Source organism: Mesoplodon mirus (genome assembly GCF_964341445.2).
Source record: "Mesoplodon mirus genome assembly, chromosome: 14".
Taxonomy (NCBI): Eukaryota; Metazoa; Chordata; class Mammalia; order Artiodactyla; family Ziphiidae; genus Mesoplodon; species Mesoplodon mirus.
The window spans coordinates 16,175,772-16,200,191 of record NC_138990.1 but is presented as its reverse complement, the minus strand read 5'-3'; the positions used below and the strand labels follow the sequence as shown (position 1 = coordinate 16,200,191).

The 24,420-nt window shown below is 51.7% G+C and overlaps 1 protein-coding gene across 7 annotated transcripts in view; it reads right to left on the bottom strand.

Annotated features, from left to right (window-relative positions):
• INPP4A (inositol polyphosphate-4-phosphatase type I A) overlaps positions 1 to 21,733 on the bottom strand; it is a 148,593-nt gene extending 126,860 nt beyond the window's left edge. For all 7 annotated transcript variants that reach the window (XR_014295960.1, XR_014295961.1, XR_014295962.1 and 4 more), the window contains exon 1: positions 21,453 to 21,733. The gene's annotated coding sequence lies outside the window, so the exon portion shown is untranslated. The remainder of the gene's footprint in view (positions 1 to 21,452) is intronic.
• Positions 21,734 to 24,420: the final 2,687 nt, after the last annotated feature.

Genomic DNA, 24,420 nt, shown 5'->3' with positions numbered 1-24,420 from the left:
GAGAGGGGTAGGAAGCAGGCCCACTCCCTGGGGAAGGAGGTAACTGGGCCTAGTCAGTTACCAGGGACCTGAAAGCCATCAAGTGTGGGACTTCGGGGACCCATGACCAGCCACTGAGGGGACTTCAAGGACCTACGACAAGCAACTGAGGGGGTCTTGGGGACCCACGGCCAGCCACCAAGGCGGGGGAGAAAAGGAAGATGAGCTGAAGATACAGATAATTGACTCAGTTCTGGTCTCCCTCTGACTCCGTGGCTCCAGATTCAGGAACAGGGACCACTATGAATTTATTATTATTTTTTAATTAATTATTTATTTTTTATACAGCAGGCTCTTATTAGTTACCTTTTTATACATATTAGTGTATACATGTCAATCCCAATCTTCCAATTCATCCCACCCCCACCCCCCTCCCCCGGACCACCATGAATTTTCATGTTATTTATAGTATGTAAGTATAAACAAATATGTAACAGAGGCATATCTATTCATCTTCATATCAAAGATGACTTCTCTCAGTCCACCATCAGGAAATGACCTTTTATTTTATTTTATTTTTTATTTTTTTTGCGGTACGCGGACCTCTCTCACTGTTGTGGCCTCTCCCGTCGCGGAGCACAGGCTCCGGACGTGCAGGCCCAGCGGCCACGGCTCACGGGCCCAGCCGCTCCGCGGCATATGGGATCCTCCCAGACCGGGGCACGAACCCATGTCCCCTGCATCGGCAGGCGGACTCTCAACCACTGCGCCACCAGGGAAGCCCGGGAAATGACCTTTTAAATGTCTGTCCTCTGGCTCCCCTCCCCTCAGGGCAGGAGTGGTAGGTGTTGTCTGCTATTCTTTCCCTTTCGCCCCCTTGACGTCCTGGCACAGGCAGGCATTCAATAAATGTTTGTCACATCAATGAGTCAATTATTTGCACAAATCCCAGTGCACTGTTTCTTTCGGGTATTAACAGAATCCATCCTTCATGTCACCTGGCCTGGCTCATGTGACTTCTCCTTGCTGGGACCAGGAACTCACACTGAATAAGGACCCCTCACACAGACCACTGCGGGTTCGCCCTTGCTGGGCCATTTCACCCAGGTGATACCAGCTGACCCACAAGCTGTTCTGTCTTCAATTCACAGATGAGGACAACGAGACTGCCCAGGGCCACCTGGCCACAGTGAAACGAATTCACTCATCAACAAACGTGCCCCTAGCGAGGTGCAACACAGGCCCTGATCCAAAGCTCTTACTTTTCCAAACCAATGTAACACAGGAAGACGACGGGACTTATCTGTTCATTGAGTGCATGTCCAGCAAATGGCCCTCCTGCAGGTCCAGGAGAAGGACGAACCATGGCCACCCAACAGCCTCAGCCGTGCCGAGCCTCGGCTTCCTCATTCCGTCTGCTGTGTCAGGCAGTGCCGTCCTCACCAGGCTGCTGCGCCATGTGGGAGGTCAAATAATGCCCCCCGCAAAGACGTCCACGTTCTAAGCCCTGCAACCTGTAAGCGTTATTTATACGGCACGGACTTTGCAGACATGATTAAGTTGAGGATATTGAGGTAAGAAGCTATCCTGGAATGTATGGTGGGCCCTAAATCCTCATAAATGTCCGAGAAAAAGGATGCTAAGGAAGATTTCAGATGGAAGAGAAGAAAGCCATGTGACAGAAGCAGAGGGAGGCACAGTCACAGAGAAGAAGCTACACAGCTGGCACTGGACGGAGGAGGGGGCCATGAGCCAAGGAAAGACGGCTACCATTCTGGACAAGGCAAGAAATGGATTCTCCTCTGCAGCTACCATGGCCCTGCTGATACCCTGATTCTAGCCCTGTGATGCTAATTTGGACTTCTAGCCTCTGGAACTGTAAGAGAGAGAAATTTCTTTTGTTTTAAGGCGCCAAGTTCGTAAGAATTTTTGACAGCACTCCTAGGAAACTGATACAGGGGATGAAGTGGGAACTATAAGTTAAGCCACCAGAACAGTGCCCGGCACACAGCAGGAATCAAGAACCTCAATCAGTGAAGGATGGTTCCTGTCACCTCCCTGGACTGAGCCAGTCCTTCAAGCTGTGCAAAGAGCTACAGCCTTATGCTGCCAGGATCCTGGTGACATTTAAAAAACTCCTTCACATATACTGTCTCTCTTGATTCTGTCTCAAGAGGGAGTTTCCAAGGCTGCCCAAACTCTTAGCTCATCCTACATAAAAATACAATTCTGCCACAGGCATTTGTCTTAAACACCCAGTACAATAACTCAGCTATTCCACGGGCGGCCTTTGCTGACCTCTCACAGAGGACCTCAGGCTTCGTGAGCTGTGATCGGGGCCTCCTAACCTTGAATAAACGCAGCAGAAGCGCTCCTCTCAGCCACAGGCTCTGCAGCTGCCAAAGGACGGGCTGGAGGCGGGTCCCCGATGTGGGTGGGCCCCGAGAGCCCTGCCCTGCAAACCCGGGAGAAGGGCCAGCTGGGCCAGCAAAGGACCGGGTGGTTCACATCTGGCTCTCTGTCCCCTTCTCTCCATCTCTTCAGCCCTGGCTCTGCGCCCCTGCTCTCGGTTTTCCTTCTTGAGGTTGTGGGTCCCAGTGTTGAAACACACGATGTGCAATAATCCCACTTCCTCTGGCGCTGGCAGCTGCCCTCCGGGCTCTGTGCAGATGAGGCCCGGATCCTGGAGGCGCCTCTGCCCTCCCCCTGCCCCCATTCAGGGGCCCTGCCACTCCGTCTCCAGCCTGCGCGAGATCTGAAGACCATCCCTCTCTCACAGGCCGCGAGCAGCCCGCCACAAAGGGCTCAAGGCGGAGCCCCGAAACCTCAAGAGTGTCTTAAAGAAAAAATGAGCAGAAAGCGGAAGCCCATTGGCTTCCTGCGAGCAGCCCTCTGAGCTGTCTTCTTTGCACCCGTTCTCGTCTGACCTTCTGCATGGGTGCAAGGGCTGGGCTCACTCATGGGAGGCATGTGCCCTGGGCTCCTGACAAGACACCACTAGGGCAGACAGGGCACAGCGGCATGTCGGGACCAGCCAAGGCAGAAGGAGGCGCCCCTCAGCCTGGCAGACCCCCGGGGCTCAGGTCTAACGTCCGCACGCCCCTCGCTCCCCAAGAAGGGCTCACAGCTTGGCCCTGTCCCGCGAGACCCCACCTGGGTCTGGTGCGCAGCCTCCCAGATGCACGCCTGTGACAGCCCTGAGGGGTTATCACCGCGTCCTGCTCCCTGGAGCGCCCCCGGGCCGTGCGGCCACAGTCCCTCCCCTTGTGCCTGAAACCTTGTATGTACGGGAGGGAACGTGAGCAGGCAGGTAGGTGTCAGCAGCCTCCGCCAGCCCACCTCCCGGGCCTGAAGGGGGGCCTCGCAGACGCCCCTGCCCACACGTACCCACTCCAGTGACAAACTACCAGGGCCGCCTGGCAGACTTAGAAGCTGACGACGACCATCCAACATGACTCCGAATCATCCATATGTACAGTGCCCATGTCCAGATCGTTCCCTTCCCTTCCAGACACACAGCGTGATGGTGGGAGCGGCTGATACCCTGGGAGGGCACAGCCAGGACCAGCGTCAGCCAGACACCAACACAGCTGGAAATCGGCTCGATTCCCCAGGCGCTGTGCAGTCCTGGGCCCGGCTGTCAGAGACGTCCCTCCAGAACCTTCTGTAGCACCTGTTGCTCAGCTCTGCAGTGGGCCAGGCGGAGGAGTGCCCCTCAGAGCCACTGTTCTTTTTTTTTTTTTTTTTTTTTGGCTGTGTTGGGTTGGGTCTTTGTTATTGCGCGCAGGCTTTCTCTAGTTGCAGCGAGCAGGGGCTACTCTTCGTTGCGGTGTGCGGGCTTCTCATTGCGGTGGCTTCTCTTGTTGCGGAACACAGGCTCTACGCGTGCAGGCTTCACTAGTCGTGGCTCGCAGGCTCTAGAGCACATCCACAGTAGTTGTGGTGCACGGGCTTAGCTGCTCCGTGGCATGTGGGATCTTCCCTGACCAGGGCTTGAACCATCTCCCCTGCATTGGCAGGTGGATTCTTAACCACTGCGCCACCAGGGAAGCCCGGAGAGCCACTGTTCTTGCAGCTGAGGTCCAGGTGGCCTTGACAAGCCTCGTTCAGGACGCTACAGACTCGTTTGAAAAGTCTGTGTGTGACTAGAAGGCGATAATTCTAAAAAGCATATCTTACAAATAATATCTAACCAAGAAATAGTTACAGGCCAGGTGAGAATTGGAGGAAATGCGGAGGAATGTTCAAACGTCATCTAAGCCCACGCTCTCCTTCCAGCCAGGGTGATACTCCATCCACCCCTCAGAACAGGGTGGGGCAGTAACCACACTCGTGCCAAGCACGGGCTGGAAAATGCCCACCACGCATCAAGAGAGCTCTGCTTAAAGAATCTACAGTACAGCCTGGCAGGGTGACCCGGTGCAGCTGGGCCAAACAAAGAGAAACTCTGTTCCCACATGCAGAGAGTACCAGGATACAGTCAGGGGATAAGGGGAGGCCCCAGCGAGCATGGAGCGCGACAGCACCGGTGCACTAAAAAGGTAAACGTGAACGTATTTACAGATAAAACATACACACACTTGCTGGCTTGTACACAGAATACCTGGGGAAGAATACATGAGAAGCACATGGCATTGGTGGCTCCAGGGAAGGGATCTGGGTGGCTGGGGGACGGGGCAGGAGGCAGACTTTATCACATATCCTGCTGCACCTTATAATTTCTGAACCATGGAAGTGAATGCCTATTGTAAAACATAACACAGGATGTCATCCCATTTGTCAAATCAAGCTAAGAGCAGGCAGGTTTCGAGGACTCGCACTAAGTGACATTAGTGCAAGGATGGGGGACTTGAGGGGGCCCTCCTCTGGGGCACTGTCACCCCAGCAGGGGGGGATGGAGGAGGGGCTGTGCTGGTTTCTGGCAGTAGCCCCTATCATCCCTCTAGCATCAGCACCCCTCGCTCTCTGCCTTCACTTCCCTCCTCCCCAACTGGGTGCCTTCATCCGTGTCTTCCGCCGACTATGTCACTACAGTATATGGCACAGGGACATGTATGCTCCGAGTCCCAGAGCCCCAGAATCTGAGAGACTGAGCGTGCCTTAGCGGACGCAAGCCAAGCCCTGTTCCTGTAATCGCTGACTACCAAAGCCCCCTCCCCAGCCTCTGGCCAACAGGCTCGACCATGTTTCATGGCAGCTCCGCGCCCACTGCACACAGACCCCACAAGGTCCCAGGGAGAGCGTGATGGTGGAGAACGGGGGGCCACCAAAGCTGCCGCTTGGCTGTTTCATCGCAGGGAGAGGACCCTGAGACACTGTATCCACTTCTAGGAACACGTATCTCTGGGGCTCTGAATACCCCAGTGCTTCCTCTCCCTCACAGCCCAGTTTTCACAGGCGGTTTAGAATATTCTTCCCTGGGGCTGGTTTCATTTCTGTCATTTCAGAGACACGGCTTCACTGCCACCACTGTAGGATCTGGGGACATCCTGCCTGTGGTTGGGCACTTCGGCCACCAGCATCAGGCCCGGGGCTGGGCAGGGCTCAGGAAGCTGTGGTGCCCACGCCTGCTGGCCCAGCCCTGAGCGGAGACCAGGAAGCCAATTTTGGCCCAGGAACCTGATTAGTGCACAGGGATGGTCATAAGAACACTGCAATCTAAGGGCCTTCTCAGACCATTTAGAAGCCTAGGAGCTGCTTTTGTCATGTAAAATGATAATAATGATTCACTCAATCAATCAATCAACCAACCAACCAATAAGATGCAAGCAAAACAGAATTTAAAAGTCCGATAAGGGACTTCCCTGGTGGTCCAGTGGTTAAGGCTCCACGCTCCCAATGCAGGGGGCCCGGGTTCGATCCCTGGTCAGGGAACTAGATCCCACGTGCATGCCGCAACTAAGAAGTCCGCGTGCTGCAACTAAAAGATCCTGCGTGCCGCAACTAAAGATCCCACATGCTACAACGAAGAGCCAGTACAGCCAAAATAAATAAATATTAAAGAAAAACAACTCTGGGGCTTCCCTGGTGGCGCAGTGGTTGAGAGTCCACCTGCCGATGCAGGGGACGCGGGTTTGTGCCCCGGTCCGGGAAGATCCCACATGCCACGGAGCGGTTGGGCCCGTAAGCCGTGACCGCTGAGCCTGCGTGTCCGGAGCCTGTGCTCCGCAACGGGAGAGCCCACAACAGTGAGAGGCCCACGTACTGCAAAAAAAAAAAAAAAAAAAAAAAAAACGACAAAAAAAAAAGCAACTCTGAAGAAACTCCGGTGTGGGATGAATGATGTCCCAAATCTTGAGCTGGCCCCGCCCCTCCTGAGCCCCCTTCCTGACGTGTTACCCCGTCCTGCCCACACTTCTCTCCTGAGCCCCCCACCTCGCCACCACCCCCAGCCTTGACACAAAGCTCATCTCTCTGTGAAGCCCTGTGACTCCCCACGAGGCCCAGGAGAGGAGGAGGCCCCCCCTTCCCGTGCGCCCTATCCTCCCGGCTTCTCTAACGGCCCTAGGATTCCACTCACAACCCGAAACAGAATTCCTCTTTTAGGTTCATTAAATTTAGGAAGCAAACATCCAGGCTGACCCAGCCCTGAGGTGTGGCCCCTTCCTCCCAGAGGGGCAGAAGAGCCTTAGGTTCCAGCCAGCGGGGCGAGGGGGCGTGCGCCGAGGACACATCAGAGGCAGGGGGACAAGCTGACGGGCTTGGTTTCACCTTGAGAACTTAACTGGGACGACCACGGGCTCTGGGCTCACCTCCCTTTCTTAAGTTAGACTGAACCCCAACTTGACCTCCAGGTAACGGGCTATGTTCCCAGGAGAGCCTGACGCTTTTCTTTCACTTCTGACAATGGCGTAGTAGCTTTTTTCTTTCGTTCATTCAACAAACATTGATTACACACCGATTCTGTGCCAGGCACTGTAGGATGCTCTTGGGAATAGAAAGAAAACTGAGCTATTGTCCCTGCCCTGAAGGACGCTGATGTCTTAGGACACCCCAGATCTGCTGTGTTCACTGGGCACATCTCTTGAGAACAATCTTCACACTGGTGAACACCATGTGGGACACAACATCCCCATAAAATGCAGTAAAGCAGAAGTGCACCTCTTAAGCAATTCCTCCAGACCCTTAAGGAGTTACTGTTAAGGAACTACACACCAGGAAGGAGAGGGTAAGGGGACCTCCTGACCCTGGGGCTCAGGGGACCCAGCCACTCAGCACTCCCCACACCAGCTCTTCGAGGTGCCCAGAGCAGATTATCTTACTTTGATGCTGTTTTCCCTCTTAGCTGCCCAGCACTCACCCACCTCATCCGAACCACAGGTGCCTACACGCCGTTAAAGTGACCATGCCACCCCACCCTCTCTCAGGCCACTCAACCTGGGGGGCCGGGGGTGGCAGAGAGACCCACACCAGGCACTCAGGGTGTCTAGTTCCCCAGCATCAAGGGTCAGTCCCTAACCAAGGACCATATCCTGTGCCCCCATGGATGCTCCCTTCACACTTCATTGACTCTGGGCCTGTGCTGTTGCCGTCTGGAACTCAGATGTTCCCCGAGTGCCACTATGTCCCTGGCAAGGGTTACCAGGCCGGGGGCCACACGACCTGTGCTGACAGCCACCTCCCACAGGCAGCAGTGCTTTCCAGGACTCCCACCTCCTCCACCCTCCCCTCCCCCAGCCCACCCCGTGACAGCGCCTGCCCCTTCAAGAGTGGGAGACGAAACACGGAAATCAGAACCACCTGCCTCCAGCAGGGGCCTCACTTTCTGCATTCACGTTGCATACTTAGGGTGTCCCAGCAGTCTTTGTTTCCTCTGAAAAACACACGCAGCATCTGGTCACCGGGGCACCTGTGGAACGGGAAGGCAAGTCGCAAATAACACAGGGACGGGCACACCCGTGACGGGAAGGAAAGGTAGTTCGATGAAGTTCGACGGTCACCTACCGCAAGCAAAATATTTCACCCACACACATGAAAAAACAAATTATGTTTTTACTGAGAAAGAACTGGACAGCAAAACAATCTGGAAGATCAGCACCGGCTCAGGCAGCGAGGATGCTGGGGTGACAGGAAAGGTGCCCAGTTCATCCACTGCCTGCGGAGCTGCCCCCGGGGAGAGAAGACAAGAAAGGGCCATGGGGTAGTCCTTGCCTTTTTAAAATGCGAAGTTAAAAAGTCTTTAGAGGCCAGGAAAAGCTGTTATTACACATGAGCAGATCTTCATCATTAGTTTTGGAAACACAAAAGGAAGTTCCTGATTTTAGGAGCATGAATTCGGGGAGTGTTTCTGGTAAAGATTCTTGAATACATGCACATCCAGACCCCTAGCCCCCAGGGATTCCACTCAACCAGAAAGCAATGCACGGCCCTTCCAGAAGCTCAACTTCCGGGGGCTACTGCCTCTTGCAGGGGGGTGGGGAGGGGGAGGGGTGCGTGGGCATGCACACGCACGCACAGTGAGCGTGTATACACGTGTGCAAGCGGCAGGCATAAGTGCACGCCTGACTGGCGTGTGAGCACACGAGAGGTGTGAAGCGCATGCTGCACACAGACGTTGGGCTGGGGTGGGGGGAAGGTGACAGGAGCAGCTGGCCTGGCCAGCTTCACCCAGATGTGCAGCAGACACACGCTACGCCCAGCAGCTGGTGGCACGGGGAGGGACCCAGGCTCCTCCTATTCCTGGTTCGGCCATGCGGCCGTCTGAGAGGCGTTGAGTGCAGGCACGGCTAGCACATATATCCTCCGTGAAATGCAAATGCCTCAAAGAGCAGAACACCGTCAACTGCGCTGACACCTAGAGTAAACTGGTTATGGGATCCCTTTCGTCGGACAGAGAGCGAGGCACCTGGGATCACCCTTCTGAAAGGAGAAGCGGGATGAGGAGGGAAAGAGGCAGGAGAGATACAAGCAGAGCCAGGCGTCTCTCAGCTCAGCTGGTGAGGCCGGCCCTCCCCCAACCCTCTGGGGAGGGGGCATGTCCGTGGCAGGCTCAGGGCAAGGATGGCTCTGGAGAGAGGAGCTCTCTGCCTCTCCCAGGCCCTCCCACTCCAGGCCTCTTCCCACTCAGGGCATCTCGCCCACCGGCCCTCGCCTGGATCTCACACTCTGCCTGAAATCCTGACGCCCAGGCAGCCCTTGCCTTCTGAACACACCCATGGGTCCAGAAACCCCAAGGGGGCTACTGGGGAAAAGCAACTCCAGTCTGCGAAGCTCAGCACTGGCCCTGAGAACTCAGATTAGACTTCTACCATGTCTGTTCTTTAAATGAGGAAGTGAAGGCACAAAAGGATCAGGGACCTCTTTCAGGCTCAACTATGAAGGCCCATGTGGAAGTGAGAAAGGTCTTAAGCCCTTGAGTTTTTAGTTAGATGCCCATGCCTAGTTTCCCCACAGAAATTTTGCCAACACTTTCCCAACAAGCACAAAAACTCATCTTTCAAAACAGATAACAACTTGCAGGCAAGACACCGCTAGTTGCCTCCGATGTCCATTCTTCCCTTCCTCCTTAGAAACATGCCCAGGACCCTGACTCGGTTGGCATGGGGTTGCGTGCCTCCTTGGCATCTAGGTGTGGCCAGGGGTTCAGCTCTTGCCAACAAGATACAAGGACAGAGCTCGACGAGGAGTTCTCAGGAAGTCTGCCTTCCTGCGGCCTGGTGTCTGGAATGCCCACGAGCTCGGTGTACCTCTAGCCGCCATCCTGGACGTGAGGCCTGGGCTTAGGGATGGTAGGGCACAAGCTCTGATTGCCCACCTCCAGACCTCAGTAGATAAAGAGAGAGAAATGCCTACTTTAAGCCTCTTTTCCTTCAGATTTGTTCTGTTACACACAACCAGATGTTAATCCTAACAATTTTACCATTTCTCACTTATATCCAATGGTGGAGAATGTCACCAGCCTGGAATGCTGAGAGCTGGGGATAAGGAAGGATACTATTTTAGATTTAAGTTCATTAACAGTCCCATTTTCCCTGAAAGAGACCTTTAAACAAAGCATTCTCAAATTTACCCTGGGCTCCAGGCTAGGGTGAGTACATTCTCACAAGGCCTTATAAGCGTAAGAAGATTCACTTCGTTATAGAGTTATTTCATAAAACAGTTCCTTCCTAACGCAGCCAACACTAATAATCCTAAAAAAGCTAACCAATCCTCTTTCCAGGCCTGCCCCAGTAGTAAGCTCAAAAAGACTTAATATACTGAATTCCTGTTTACTGCCCCAAACATTTAATAGCTTGGCTTGCATATTCAGTCCAGACAAATCCAGGTTATGAGGTAAAAATAGCCCCTTTTTATTCATTACAGTTAGTCCACTAAACTAGGTTCACAGTCTAAGCCATGGGCTGCTGGTTGCCGTGGCAAACACTGGTACAACCCTTAGCAGTTTATGGAACAGCCAACCTATGGGTCTCTAACACTGGTCAGATCCTGTCACGTCCAGTTCCAAGGAATGATACGGCGATTTACGGCCCTGGAATTTGATCATGTCTCATCTAATCCTGTTTGAAATGAGTCACACCCACTACAGCTTAGAACCCTCTTGGCCATAGAAGAGGCTGGGGCTGCTCTGGCTGCTGCGACGACGAGAAAGGAACCTGCATGCTAGAGAGCGTGACCTGATGCCCTGAGAGCACACAGGGTCACAGCCTGATCGGCAAGTCCCCAGTGCAAAAGGCTTATGTTGTCCCAGGTTAGGAACTGATGGAGATTCATTTTAAAACCTGGATCTTCTTAACCAAGATGGCGGTACTACTGTCAAGGAAGCATTCTTTCTCTTTGAGCCAGTGAAACAACCCTGCACAAGGCCTCTCACTGCTTCCCAATCCATCTGCTGGCTTTTCTTCTGCCTTTGACCAACGAGGTGAATACCTAGCTTGGTAAAGATATTTGACTAATTAAAGAATGATTAAGTTGACTCAAAATGCAAAGATCTTCCTCCCCCTGCTGAAGGTATTCAAAATACCATAACCGTTCGAAGGCACCTATAATGTTAATCACAAAACACGAGTCTTGAGAAATCACACGTAGAACACCAACTATTTCCAAGATTATTTTTGCTATCAAGTTAAGACAGGTTCCTGTTCTCATGGGCTCTATGGCGTTTCAAGAAGACACACAAATGAAGAATGTGACCACCTTCACCAGTGGCAGGATCCCTGAACTAGGAGGACTCCTCTTGAAGGACAGCACTCAGAAAGTTGTATCCATCTGAAGCTCTTTCTTTTTTTCTTTTCAATCAGTTTATGCTTTGACTGATAACTTTAAGTCCATGTACCGCTTGTGTAAAAGGTCAGCAATGGGGCTTCCCTGGTGGCGCAGTGGTTGAGAGTCCACCTGCCGATGCAGGGGACACGGGTTCGTGCCCCAGTCCGGGAGGATCCCACATGCCGCGGAGCGGCTGGGCCCGTGAGCCATGGCCGCTGAGCCTGCGCGTCCGGAGCCTGTGCTCCGCAACGGGAGAGGCCGCAACAGTGAGAGGCCCACGTACCGCAAAAAAAAAAAAAAAAAAAAAAAAAAAAAAAAAAAAGGTCAGGAATGGCTAATCAGAAATAAAATAGGTCAAAAACAGAGTAAAAAGGAGGTCAGAGAGAGGTAAGTGGAGAAGTCAGGGAAGGATGTCAAGCTGCCAGAGAGAATCCAGAGCTGAACCAGACAATAACTGTGCATAAATTATCAAGGCAAAATATCAGCGAGTAGAGTGGTCTCCATCAGTCCACGGAGAGTGACAAGGATTTGGGCTTCGACACAGAGTGCAGTTGTACTGGGGGACTTTCTGCAAAGAGCCTCAGAGTAGGGGTGTGGGGATGGGGCACAGGTGGAGGAGCCAGGGATGGCACCGGATGCTCCACTTGGACCAGGAAGAGTTTGGTCTGCAGGGTACACAGGGAGCTTCCATCTCCACGGACATGCCCGGGGTCCTCCAGCATCTCTGACACGAAGCTTCTCCATTCTGGAAAGCTGCTGCTGAATCACTACAGAGCGGAGGGAAAGTGAAAGAGCACAAGGCAGGAGGTGGACTTCTAAGGCCACAGACTCAAGAAGCACTTCCCTAAAGAGACTTTATGTATGTCTATGTCTGAGCCTGAGGCCCACCAAACCAAGCACACACAAGACTTCGCCCATGCAGCCGTCAGGCACCATCACAATTCCACTGCGATGCAGGATTGGGGGCCAAGGGGGCAGGAATGCAGGGACTGACCTTCACTAGATGAACAAGGAAGGAGAAGGTAAAACTCAGGCCCAACATCCCCAAAGCACCTGCAAGCCGGGGGTAAAACCCAAATGCGCCTTCCTCCTCCCCCAGGTGGGCCTGTCGACCAGCAGGGTGTTTCCGCGAGGCCAATCCACTCACCCACCACTCCTCTTCCAAACTAGAGCAGCAACAACGGGTGGAAGATTCTGGGGCACCTTGATACTGCTTGGCACACACTCCACCAATGATTCCATTTTACCGGCCATCTGATTAGCACCCAATTAGGCAATGTGATCATGCTCTTTAACATGTGTGTACGCAGAACACAGTCGAAGCAATAACTAAGAAACGTGAAAATACTGACCATTCCACTGCACACAATCACAAGTTTCTATGTGCTTTAGAAAAAAAAAAAGTGTCAGTAAAAGACAGCTGGGTCAGTGGCCACCTGACTGAACATCTATGAGCCCAGGCCCCTCTCACTTCCCTCTTCCCACTTCTACCCACATCCTTCTCCTCTGACCTTTACCGGCAGTCCCCTGCCCCTCAAAACCTCCTTCTTCTGCAGCATTTCCCTTCAGAGGTGCCCTGGGCAGGACTGAGAGATGGGATGCACTCTAGCCTTTTGAATACACTTTTTAGAACAGAGGCACAGTAGGAAAAAGGGTAATCGAGACTGCAACATCGAGATGGGAGACGCCGGACCTCCTGCGAGAAAGTACCTTCCCTGGACCGGCACTGGTCCAGAGCTGCAGTGCCCAGACCTCTCCTGCTTGTATCCATACTACTTAATCCACACAGCACCCGTCCCCATCCCCGTGAGCCAGGCACCTTCCGCATTTTACACATGAGAAAGCTGACTCAGGTTCTTGTCCAGCACTTTCTCTTCCCACAATCCAACTTGCCCCCCTCAAAAAACAGACACTGACACCCCAAAGCCATTACTGCGTATGCTTTGTGACACAAACCAGACTAACCCCGGCGTGAAACAATGCATATCACCCCGTCCCAATGGCAGCCAAGGCGACGTGGGAGTTGTCCTGTCACTGCTCACAGGCCACAGTGGGGCCAGCCCCCAAACAAGCCAGACGCAGACACACGTCTGTCTCCACCTCTATCCCCTTTCCCCGCCCTCCCTCTGTAGATCACCATATGCTGATCCGCCCTGTCAGAAGGATGGGTCAGGCATCCAGAGTCAAATTTTAAACCTCTGGAAAGTCAACACACTCCCTGCCACGGCCTCCCCAGTCTCAGAGTGGCCCGGCTGAGGACCCCCAACATCATGAGGAGAATTTGGCCCAGGTGGTCAAACACCACAAACAGTAAACCAGAGTGAGACCAGGAAGTTCAGAGCCCTCCCTGCTGCCCTCGGGGCTCCAGCTCCACCCCGCGGCCCACACCGCTGAAAGGCCCCTCTCGTTTCCCACCGGTGGCTCTCCACCTGGAGTAGGCCACGCACCCCCCGAGGTCCCCCCCCCGGCAAAAGACCCCGTGTCCGTACACATCCAGCAGAGCCCCCTCCTCCCCGTGCTCGACCCTCGGATTTAATACTTTTTGAAAAAAACCCACAGGAAGAAACAATCACACCGTGACAACACACATACACACACCATGTGCAAATAACTACCTGTGGGATCAAGAAATGCTCACCCTTCCCGTAGGAAACATACTTGGATATTTTCTATTTTATTTCAAAAACATTTTTTTTGCGGTACGCGGGCCTCTCACTGATGTGGCCTCTCCCGTTGCGGAGCACAGGCTCCGGACGCGCAGGCTCAGCGGCCACGGCTCACGGGCCCAGCCGCTCCGCGGCATGTGGGATCTTCCCGGACCGGGGCACGAACCCGCGTCCCCTGCGTCGGCAGGAGGACTCTCAACTGCTGCGCCACCAGGGAAGCCCTCAAAAATATTTTTAATGCCGGTTACAATCTCAAATTGATGTCACAAACCAATGCCGTCTGAAAACACTATTCTGGACCCTCCCCAGGCCCTCTCCCCCTCGGCTGCTCTTCCTGCCTGGGCCGTCAGCACCGATGCTGAGGCACTCAGCGTGAGGCTCCCATACACCATCTTTATGTATTAGGATGAACCTTGCAAGCCGTGCAAAGTCAAGAAAATCTAGAAATACCTCAGCTCTCCAGTTCCAGGAAAAGTCTGGAACAGTGGGCTAGTCTGATGTCACGAATCACACCGTGGAGGTGGCTGTTTTACTTCACCCGAACGTGAAGGTGAGGCTGTGCCTCCGAAAGGGGACGATAAAGCAGGTCACACGCCGCTGCCATTATAAATAGTCCCTGAGGCTGCCGTCCCTCCAGGCCCGTTCCTTCAGCATTCCCCAAGCCCCTACTAATGGCACTGCTCTCTATTTCTTCCTAATTGAGTGAGAAGTAGCAGCGTGTGCAAACCCCACACACCTGAACACGCTTAGGGACCGGCTTAGGAAAGTGAGTCAGCAGGGCCTGCGCACTCCATCCCCTCTGGGCCAGAGAGAGAAGCTGGGGCTGGTGCTCCCAACGCGGCCCCTTCAGTGCCAAGTCCTGCAGGGAGGGCGTGGGCCCCGCTCAGAGGGGCTGGAGAGACTGCGGGCATGGGAGCTGGGACACTCAGCTGGGCCCATACACTGGGGCAGGGGGCCAAGGAGGGCAAAGCCGCCCACAGGCTCCTTAAACACGCTGCACGCCCCTCGGCTGACGCTGTGGGCTGACCTCCCAACTTCTCCCTCCCGTCCGCCTATTCTGGGAACTGTCCTCTCTGGATTCCGGAAACACCAGCTGAGGAGTGGGGGGTGGTCTTGATTAGACTAAGGGAGCAATTCTCAAATGGACCTTGCATCAGAATCACCTGGAAGGCTTGTTTCGCAACAGATCGCTGGGCCCCATCCCAGAGTTTCTGATTCCGTCGGTTGGCTGGGGCCTGAGACTGCGTTTCGGACAAGTCTCAGGTGATGCTGATGCGGCGGGTCCGGGGGCCACGCTCGGAGGAGCCCTCCTAAGTCAGCCGGCCCACAGCCTGGGCCCGGGGAGGCCACGTGATGCTCACTGCTCCCACAGACCGGAGGGAGGACAGGCAGATGCTGTGGCTGGGGACTGGCTGGCGTGTCTCCTTCACGCAGTCCCACTGACGCTAAGGACCATCTCATAACCGCGGGGAGGCTGACCCTGGGGTGAAGCATCTAGGTCCTCGATGAAACTTCAAAACTGCTGCTAGAGTAGGACTCCAGGTCTGTGAGACAGTCAGCATCCTCACTGCTCACTTGGCAGCCAAAAGCACCCCAACTGACCCGCCCCATAATCCGTAACCCCAGGGAGACTCCTGAACTGGGCCTCCTCATTTCCTAACAGGCCCTGTTCTCCCAGAAGCACCCACCTGCCCAAACGCATTTCTTTCACTCTCCCAGAATGTGCACACCAAGGCCACCCGTCTTGAAAGCTCTACTTCATGGGTTAGAGCGGGTACCACCTGCAATGCAAGCAACACAGGACAGGGGAGGGGAGGGTTCCACGTCCTGGAGGGGGGGGGTCTTATCAGGCAGCTACTGTAACGGCCGCTGGTGCCAGCCATCCAAGGGCACTGGTGGAGGCGTGGGGCAGGAAGCAGAGAGGGAGGCCGGGGGTTTCAGGAGGCCTCAGAGTCCTGCCTGCAAGCGTAAGACGAGGGGCGCTGCAGGGGCTCGAGGTCAGGAGAATGACTAGGCGTCTGAGGGACAGGCTCTGAGGAAGAGAGCTGAGGGGAGCTGGTCGCTGGGCCCCTCCAGCGGTCCCCTCCCCTCCTCCTGGAGGCCAGAGGACACCTGTCTGTTCTCCTGACCCCATTCCAGAAAATGGACACCTCCTCTTTATCCCCAGAGCGCGCCCCTCCCCCACCAGATACTGCCTGCTTCTGAGACCCTCCCAGGTGACCCCCACTGAGCAAACCGCACAGGGAAAGGCCTGCAGTGTCTCAGCTGCCCCAGGTCAGCAGCTGCGGGCAGACAGGAAGGGCCAACTGGGCTAGCTGGCAGGCCCGTGACAGGGCACAAGCAAGGTCTGTGGAGAGAGGATACAAGCACACAGCATGCAGGGGCCCTGGGTTCCCATTTCCCGGCCGGGTTATGACAAAAGGGATGGTTAAGAGATTAAACCCAACCAGAGGAGGCTGCGCTAGCTCCACGCGGCCTCCCGCACGTGCTTTCCATATAGACTCCTCCTAAGGTACGTTCCCTGGGTCTTCAGCAGGCATCAGGCGCCACTGCGCGCACCTGACGTGTATTAACTCACTCAAGCCCCCAGCAAAGCCCCTGGGTTTGCTGCTGCCATCAGCCCAGTTTTGCGGGTGAGAAAACCGGGCACAGAAAGATGAAGCCGCTCGCCCAAAGTCACACAGCTAGTCGGAGGCTCACAGGAAGTTTGACTGCAGAGTCCACAATAGCTCCAGGAAGAAAATAGATGGTTTTGAGAGATGTGTATGCTCACCAAGCAGGACCGAGTAAAAAAGCCCTTTACGGACACAGAAATTGTTGATACTGGGGACTCCAGGTAACTGATTTTCACGTCCACACTGACACGTAAAGCATTCATTACAAAATCCTGTGAAGGACGCTATGTCATTTCGTGGAGACGGCACTAGATCCAGACAGACCCGGGTCTGAATCCCGGTTCAACCACTTACAATCACTCCCAGGTGGTGCCTTAATCATGTCTCACCTCAGCCTCCCCCTCAACACCACTGGCCTTCTCCCGGGACCTTGCTGAGAATGCATATGGACGCTTGGCCCAGGGCCTGCAACATAGGGGTGTTCAGAATATGTTAGTTTCCTTCTCCTTTAGGATGAAAAATGCATCAGCCTTAAAGAAGACATCAAAGGCTGCCGAGAATCAAGTCCGAAGTTATACTACCTTCCACAACCCAGCAAGATAACCTAATAAGAAAAAATGGTCAAAGGGTATGAACAGGCTATTCACAGAAGCTAAAATATAAACGAGCAAGAAAAGGTTTTCAATATTTTTGGTAATCTGGAAAAGGTAATTTAAAAAGTAATGTCTTCTTTATCCATTAGATTGGCAAAAATTAACAAGATTTATACTCTTCAGTTCAGTGTTGGCCAAATTAAAGGGAAAAAGGCAATTTCACACACTGATGAATGCATAGAGTGATAAAGCTTCTTGGAAGGGGCGGTGGGGGGGGGGGCAATGTGGCAAAGCTATCCATTTAATACTACTCTTTAACCCAGAAATTCTACTTCTAGGGATCTAGGAGACTGAAATATTTGTGTTGACAATGATGTGGTTCACAGATTCCCCACTGTTCTTAGAGTAGAATATTGGAAACAACCTAGAAGTCCATCAATAAAGGACAGTTAAGTAAATAACAGTACGCCCTCACTCTGGAATACAGACCAAACTTTTCAGGTCAGTGCCTATAGGTCCCCAGGACATAGCATTAAATTTAAAAAGTAAATCAGAGAAAATTTTGTATGATGTGTCTCCATTTATGCTTATAATGAAGAACACTTGTCCGCTGAAAAGGCCCAGAAGCGGCAACGAGCACACCTAGCACCCAGATCTGGGTCTTTCAGGATCATTCTCCACTAAAATGAACTTGGACTCTTTGGAGAAATGGCTGATTCCAGGGCTGGAAAGTACAAGCTGAGTCTTGGAGGTTTTGTGCCAGAAAGTAAAGAAGTCCTCAAAGATGATGAGGCCACATCAAAAGGACAGGAGGGCCAGCTGGAAGGGGCTTCTGCAGGCCAAGTCTGGGACAATTTAAGCAGAAAAATGGACAATGAGCCTAACAAACTATAATCTATTGCATAAAGCAGGAATTCATTCATGAGTGTAGAGACATAAACCAAAGAGCAAATGAGGGAGAAGGTAAAGTTTTTCCTTTTAGTACAATTCCAACTGATAAGCATAGAAAGAAACATGGAATTAGAAAATCACCATCTGTCAACTATCATAACTGATCTGGGTAATGGATTCTTAAATGGATTCATCAATGGATTCTTAAACTAGTGGGTGAAAGTATGAGGAGTCACGGTATATTTACAGTCTCAAGTGATCTTACTATGAGACACATATTAACAACAAAGGGAAAAATGGTAACTTTCTGTGAGGGAATCTGACAGACAGGATCTTAATGAAGTGATGACAGGACCAGTGAATGGGACTAATCAACAGCATATGCCTCCCACCGTGAGATACGCTAAGACGGCTGCAGCACCACCCCATGCCACACCTGCCAAAAGTGCATAATAGGAATCTAAGCAGGAGGAAACCACGGGCAAACCCAAGTGGAGGGACATTATCCAAAACACAGGCAGTTGTCTTCAAAAATGTCAATGTCAAAGTCATGAAATACAAAGACAGATTCAGGAACTGTTCCAGATTAAAGGAGACTAAAGAGACAGGATGGTTTAAGGCACCACAGAATCTTGGATTTCCTTTTGCTCTAAAGTGGCCTACTGGCAAGATCTGAAAAAAGACCTGTAGATTAAATAATAGTGTTGCATCAACATTTAATTTCCTGATTTCTAATAATCATGCTGTTGTTTTGTAAGAGAATGTCCTTGTTTTTATGAAATACACAATAAAGTATTTAGCAGTAAAGGCGTATCAAGTCTGCAACTTAACATTAAACATTTCAGAGAAAAGTAATCACACACACACACAAATATGAGAGAGGATAAACCAAATGTCAACATTTGGAGAATCTGGGTAAAGGACATCTTGGAACTCTTTGGATTATTCTTTCAACTTTTCAGTGAATCTGAAATAATATATTTTTAAAAACTTTTTTAAGAGAGCAAGGTATGCATATGCATAGAAAAATACAGGTAAATTCCTGGGGATTAAGTTCACAATGGTATTTTCCTTAAAAGCACAGAGAGACAAAATGAAGCAGGCCTACCCTGGTGTTAATACTGGTCTCCCTAGAATATGCTGTCCTCACAGAGCTTCTGTTCCAGGACACCGGAAAAAGCTGTTTTGAAGGATCTCTCAAGACTAGCTCCTTAACCAAGTTCCACAGAAGCAGCAACAACATAATCAAGGCTTCTTCACTGCAAATTTGTGCTATTTTTCCCTCAGTGAAAGCCACAGCATCCTGACACTGTGCGTAGCTGATGATGCTACAGGGCCCTTCCTGGAATACATAATCTCTAAAGAAGCTTTTCGTAAGAAACCAGGATAAAACAGTCTTGGTCCAAAGTCTCCCCCTCTACTGTGTCTTATTGGATTCTTGAAATGTTAAGCCATGGGATGGGGGTTGGGATCAGTTTGTCCCACACCCTTTTGGTTCCATTCCTTTGGTGCCCTTGCAGATTTGCTGGCTGAGAATGCTCCCAGGCAGGCAGCTGGCGAACAGGACTTGAACAGTCAATAGTTCTATCGTACACAACCTGTCTCTCTAGAGCTTTACAGCTTACAACCTCTTATGTATATTATTTGATTTCATCCTTCCCTTAAATTGGTTTTTTTTTTACTTACTAATGGCATTAACAGCAATACAACAAAATATCCAGTTTCCAAAAACAATGAGTTATAATGTCTACCCTTGACTTTGCGTCTAGCTGGGAGGCAGGACTTGCACCTGAGCAGATAAACCCTCTGAGACAGCATAAGCCTAATGAAAAATAGTTGGATAAGTAAACTGGCTAGTGGAATTAGTACAACTAATTCTACCACCAAGCTCAGTAGAAATACAGCCCTCCTTTCTCTTTGTATTTTTTCAGCATTTATTCCTTTAAGCCCTGTCTTCAGGGCAAACCCTCCTTGTAAATGTAACTCTGGCTTGTTGTTACAGAGGCTTGTTTGCAAGACACCACAGGGAACCAGGCCTTGTGGGCTCCGTTCGCACGCAACGCCCCCACCCCCGCCCCCTGCCAGCATCGCGGTCTCTTGACACCAGCCCTCCAACACAACAACCACACTGACCTTCCCACACAGGCACCATCATCTCAACTTTCTTCAAAGAAACCAGTGAACTGACTCTTCCAGAAGTAAACATTTCAGCAAAGAACCCCCCAAACAAAGGCCCTAGCCTAAATCCAAAGACAAAAATTCCCGTTAAAGAAAGCCTGTTTTCAATCAAAGAAAAATTAGGCTTAATGCTAGGACAATCTATAGCTACTCTATGGGCACTTACCAATGCCAACAGCATCTAGATTCCAAAACAAACTCAGCAAAGTAGGTTCTGTTCTCACCTTCCAGAGATGAGAAAATTGAGAACCAGAGTTAGCAACTGGCATATTCAAGATTCACATCCAAGTCAGCCTGTTCGCTCTCCAACCCCACTGCCCACAGTCCGCCCCATCCACTGTGAACAGAGATGAATCAGGCAGAATTTCACTGCAACATTCAAACTGCCACCCCACCGCCTACTCCCTCGGTTTAGATGCCCCTTTAAGAGGCAGGTGGCAAATCAAATTCGACTCTTCAGCAGCCTCTCAACACAAAACCCATTAAGTGGCAAAGCAAAAACACAAGAAGATGGGCTTTACAACCGCCTATACTTTTTTTCTTATCCAGAGGAATATTTTTTTATGATCTGTCATTAGGGATGAAGTCGGGGCAGGAGGAATACATGATTATGTAATGTCAGAGGGCAGGCAACAAGGGGAGGGAGAGCCGAGCCCATCACCGCTCCCTTCGCCCACAAACACGTAAATTAACCGTTGACGTTTTGAGTGTTTCAATCTCCTGTGGCCTACACATTCATGACTGGCTTTTCAGGAGACGGTCACAAACCCCTGCAGATTTCCCAGGCCTCAATTCATTGACTAGCAAAGCCATAAAGAAAGAAAATATCAAAAGCAAAGATGCCAGAACTGTTGTCGGGGACGGTGGGCCGGCAGAAAAGGGAAGAGTTTGGGAGGATGGGGGCCTACACCGAGGTGTCTGTTTATTTTTACCCGGTTCTGTTTACACCCGAAACACCCCGAGGCCTCAGCGTCTGGAGTCACTAGATCCAGTCCTGGAGACGCACCAAGCAGCCGCCGCGACCTGGCCTCGGGGGCGCCACGTCCTGCATCCCGGCTCCCCGCCGCCCGCTACCCTCAGCCCGAGGCGGCCCGGGGCGTCATCCTGCTAGGGGTCGCCGGGGTCTGATCATTCTCCAAAGACGCCACCGCCAGGGAACCGCTAGGCTGTACGATTTCCATGACAACCGCCGGCGCCTTCCGCGTCCGGCGCGCCGGGTGTCGGGATGCGCGCCGCGCCCCGCCGCTCCCCGCTCCGCCCGGGGAGCATCCCGGTCCCCGGCGGCTCACGGCCGCCGCGTCGCCCCCGGCCCGGCCCGGCCCACCTACCTGGCGCGTCCCGGCCCGCGGCGCCCGCGCCCTGCCGCCCCGCCGTCCTCGCTCCCGCCGGGCCGCGCGCCCGAGCCCCGCAGCAGCAACGCCGCCGCTGGGTCGCAAAGTCGTGGGCTGCGGCCGGGCTCCAGGTGCTCGTCCTCTTGTCCGGGTCCGCGGCGCCCACCCCAGCCGCGAACCTGCCTCCAGCGCTGCAGCGCCAAACCCGCCGCCCAGGCTACGGCTGCGGCTACTGCTGCTACCGCTGCTACCGCTGCCGCCGCTGCCGCTGCCGCTGCCGCCGCCGCCGCCGCTCGGGAAGCCACGCCAGCCCCGCCCCGGCCCCGCCCCCTCGCCGCGCATGCGCGCTCCACGAGCCCCGGTCTGGGTCGACCCCACCCGGCTGGTCCTCCTCCGCGGCTGCTCACGCTGGCTGACTTCTCTTGGCTTCCTGCAAGACCCGCTCTCAGCTGTGATCGAATCGTCTGCAAGGAGTTCTTGAACTTCTGCACTTTAATTGGACGATGGCATTTTCGCCCTCACAAATACTGAGGCTTGGAGGCCCTGACGCATCCATGAGGAAGAAGACTCCTGAAGAGTCGCGACCCGGGAACCGCTCCGGCCGTTTGCCCTCCGGTTAGCGCGCTCCCCGGGTGCGGACTACGCAGTCCCGACTGAATATAAACATTAATCTTCATCTTTAAATTCTGTCAGAAAAAAAATTCTTTAAAATTCTTGAATGAAAACTAATTTAATTCAATAAACCAGAACACTTCTCAGTTGGCGCTCACATACCTCAGGTATAAAAACAAACATTTATAAATTACTTTAAAAAGAAAAGATTAACCTGTAAGAAATGGAAATTAAACAAAAATTCTCTAATATTTAGAATTAGAGCTGAGCTTCCCCATGTCACCAAAAACCAGACGCAGACAACAGTCTGGAATAAAAATAAGTAAATATGAAACTTTTTAAAGTTTAATTTATTTTCTGACTTTTTAATTTCTCTTCTGAAAAGTAACTTACTAACAAAAAGCTTTCTATTATTTCTTCAGATAAATGGAAAGAAATATTGACAGAACTTTAACCCTAGTGTAAAATTAAATCCAAAGTATCAAACTTGTGGAAATGCAAAAATAATTTTATACCTTATTTTCTAAAATTAGGGTGACCAATATACCTGGTTTAGCTGGGACAACCCCAGTTTACATCTTTTACCCAGCAAAATTATTAATAGGTTCCCTTTCATTCTCAGAAGTGTTCTCAAAAGCGTTCAGACAATACATTTTGTGGCCATGATAACTTTAATCAAGCCAAGAGAGTTTTTCAATCACTGGCTTTAAAAAAAGTAACAAATTTAAATTCACAAACATTTAAAAATAGACATCAAAGTTCAACAATTCATTCATTTAGCATAGTAACAAACACTGAATGAGAATCAGGCTTCCAATAACATTTGTCACTTGACTGTTGTGTAATTCAGGTTAATCTTATAAAGATCAATTACAATTTCAGTGCAGCAAGGAACGGGGCCCCAATTTCACTGTAGAATGAACATTATCAAGAGAAAAAGGAGGGAGCTTCCCCGGTGGCGCAGTGGTTGAGAGTCCGCCTGTCGATGCAGGGGACGCGGGTTCGTGCCCCGGTCCGGGAAGATCCCACATGCCGCGGAGCGGCTGGGTCCGTGAGCCATGGCCGCTGAGCCTGCGCGTCCGGAGCCTGTGCTCCGCAACAGGAGAGGCCACCACAGTGAGAGGCCCGCGTACCGCAAAAAAAAAAAAAAAAAAAAAAAAAGAGAAAAAGGAGCCTAGTTTGTTGGTAAATATGGTACTATGCATTCCCTAAGCATCACAACATGATAGAAGAAAGTATCTTAGAAGTGTGCTTGTGGGAAAATATCCCCATCCTCCAGAAACTCTCAGCATGTGATACCCAAACAACAGCATTAATATCCTCTCAGAACTTGCTAGAAATGCAAGTTCCCAGGCTCCATGCCAGACCTGCTGAATCAGAAACTCTGAAAGTGGGGCCAAGCAATCTGTGTTTTAACAAGCCCTCCAGGGATTCTGATAAACATGTGGACCTAGATTGTCTATATACAATAAGTAAGCTGACTTAGATCATCTATATATGATCATTAAGAGCTAAGCAGTGCTGTTTTGGGGACTAGAACCAACCTACATCAGAATTTCTTTGGGGGCCATTAACCATAATATATTTACATGTGTTTTCACTGGAGAATATATGTAGCCTGGAAAACTAACAGCCCTGCTGCCATAGTAGCTGTAAAAACCAGTGGCCTCGCAAAAATGGAGGCGCAAAAAAGCATTTGGAGTGCCTCATAACACCCTATACCCAGGGAATTTTCACTATGTGACTGGCCTGGCAGCTTAATGGAGAAGCTCCATTCTCAGGGCCTGTCTTTAATTGACCTGACTCAGTGCTTATTTGGTGCAGTTGGCCCTATCCACAGAGTATTTGGTGAAAGCAATCAGCAGCAATTATTTAACAGGGCAACTGCCTAAGGTGGTGATACCAGGTGGAGGTAGCAAGAGACTCACCAATTAACTTAAAAGGAAAGAATGGAGGAACTTTGAAAAGACCTGACATATTTCTTGGAATCCAAAAGGACAAACGTTTACAACTATGCACATGTCCAGGAAAGACTTAAGAAGGCCATAATTTCTCACTTCTGGCTGACCATGAGGCTTTGAGCAAGCAAGAAATGAAGGCTCAGGCAGAGTTATAAATTGCCTGCCCGAACACTAAAGACATGCCTCAACGTACACACAGAGCCCCTTCATAAAGACATATTGAAGGCTTCCCTGGTGGTACAGTGGTTAAGAATCTGCCTGCTAATGCAGGGGACACGGGTTCGAGCCCTGGTCCGGGAAGATCCCACATGCCACAGAGCAACTAAGCCCGTGTGCCACAACTACTGAGCCCATGTGCCTAGAGCCAGTGCTCCACAACAAGAGAAACCACC